The sequence below is a fragment of the Oncorhynchus tshawytscha genome, linkage group LG30 (genome assembly GCF_018296145.1).
Source record: "Oncorhynchus tshawytscha isolate Ot180627B linkage group LG30, Otsh_v2.0, whole genome shotgun sequence".
NCBI lineage: Eukaryota > Metazoa > Chordata > Actinopteri > Salmoniformes > Salmonidae > Oncorhynchus > Oncorhynchus tshawytscha.
This window is the reverse complement of record NC_056458.1, coordinates 49,951,748-49,953,854: the sequence shown is the minus strand read 5'-3', so window position 1 is coordinate 49,953,854 and position 2,107 is coordinate 49,951,748. Positions and strand designations below refer to the sequence as shown.

The 2,107-nt window shown below is 49.5% G+C and overlaps 1 protein-coding gene across 6 annotated transcripts in view; it reads left to right on the top strand.

The window, feature by feature from the left end:
* LOC112247942 (serine/threonine-protein kinase DCLK1-like) overlaps window positions 1–668 on the top strand; it is a 149,203-nt gene extending 148,535 nt beyond the window's left edge. For 2 of the 6 annotated variants that reach the window (XR_006080384.1, XR_006080383.1), the window contains exon 16: window positions 326–668. The gene's annotated coding sequence lies outside the window, so the exon portion shown is untranslated. The other 4 variants (XM_042309209.1, XM_042309211.1, XR_006080382.1 and 1 more) reach the window with 3 other exon arrangements.
* The last annotated feature ends 1,439 nt before the right edge of the window (window positions 669–2,107 follow it).

Below are 2,107 nucleotides of genomic sequence, written 5' to 3'. Positions count from 1 at the left end.
ACAGGTCATCTCCACCAGTCTGGGTCAACATGGTAACAGGTCACCTCCACCAGTCTGGGTCAACATGGTAACAGGTCACCTCCACCAGTCTGGGTCAACATGGTGACAGGTCATCTCCACCAGTCTGGGTCAACATGGTAACAGGTCATCTCCACCAGTCTGGGTCAACATGGTGACAGGTCACCTCCACTAGTCTGGGTCTACATGGTAACAGGTCACCTCCACTAGTCTGGGTCATCATGGTAACAGGTCACCTCCACCAGTCTGGGTCAACATGGTAACAGGTCACCTCCACTAGATACAGTCTGGGTCATCATGGTAACAGGTCAACTCCACCAGTCTGGGTCAACATGGTAACAGGTCACCTCCACCAGTCTGGGTCAACATGGTATCAGGTCACCTCCACCAGTCTGGGTCTACATGGTAACAGGTCACCTCCACCAGTCTGGGTCTACATGGTAACAGGTCACCTCCACCAGTCTGGGTCAACATGGTAACAGGTCACCTCCACCAGTCTGGGTCAACATGGTAACAGGTCACCTCCACCAGTCTGGGTCTACATGGTAACAGGTCACCTCCACCAGTCTGGGTCAACATGGTAACAGGTCACCTCCACCAGTCTGGGTCAACATGGTAACAGGTCACCTCCACCAGTCTGGGTCAACATGGTGACAGGTCACCTCCACCAGTCTGGGTCAACATGGTAACAGGTCACCTCCACCAGTCTGGGTCAACATGGTGACAGGTCACCTCCACCAGTCTGGGTCAATATGGTATCAGGTCACCTCCACCAGTCTGGGTCTACATGGTAACAGGTCACCTCCACCAGTCTGGGTCAATATGGTAACAGGCCACCTCCACCAGTCTGGGTCAATATGGTAACAGGTCACCTCCACCAGTCTGGGTCAACATGGTGACAGGTCACCTCCACCAGTCTGGGTCAACATGGTATCAGGTCACCTCCACCAGTCTGGGTCTACATGGTATCAGGTCACCTCCACCAGTCTGGGTCTACATGGTATCAGGTCACCTCCACCAGTCTGGGTCTACATGGTATCAGGTCACCTCCACCAGTCTGGGTCTACATGGTATCAGGTCACCTCCACCAGTCTGGGTCTACATGGTATCAGGTCACCTCCACCAGTCTGGGTCTACATGGTATCAGGTCACCTCCACCAGTCTGGGTCTACATGGTATCAGGTCACCTCCACCAGTCTGGGTCTACATGGTATCAGGTCACCTCCACCAGTCTGGGTCTACATGGTATCAGGTCACCTCCACTAGTCTGGGTCTACATGGTATCAGGTCACCTCCACCAGTCTGGGTCTACATGGTATCAGGTCACCTCCACCAGTCTGGGTCAACATGGTATCAGGTCACCTCCACCAGTCTGGGTCTACATGGTAACAGGTCACCTCCACCAGTCTGGGTCTACATGGTAACAGGTCACCTCCACCAGTCTGGGTCAACATGGTATCATGGGCCAGTAGCCAGCTACATGAGACCCAACTTTAATGCTTTATGATTTTTTTTACTGACGTTTGTAGAAAAACAATGTTCTCTGTTGGTCGATGTGTCAATGGAACTTATTTTACGATACAGAAACATTTCATAGTAGAGAAATAGAGATAAATGTTTACGTATATTGTGATAGTTCGGTTTTCGGTGTTGGAACAAGCACTTCCTCGATGGACTGAACTGTCTGATCCCTCATGAAGCAGCAAAATAATGAGATGAAGAGGCCAGGAGAGAAGGAGAGGAGAGTCAATGTGGTCCATACTCTTCCTCTGTTCTTCACCATACTATTCCTCTGTTCTTCACCATACTATTCCTCTGTTCTTCACCATACTATTCCTCTGTTCTTCACCATACTATTCCTCTGTTCTTCACCATACTATTCCTCTGTTCTTCACCATACTATTCCTCTGTTCTTCACCATACTATTCCTCTGTTCTTCACCATACTATTCCTCTGTTCTTCACCATACTATTCCTCTGTTCTTCACCATACTATTCCTCTGTTCTTCACCATACTATTCCTCTGTTCTTCACCATACTATTCCTCTGTTCTTCACCATACTATTCCTCTGTTCTTCACCATACTATTC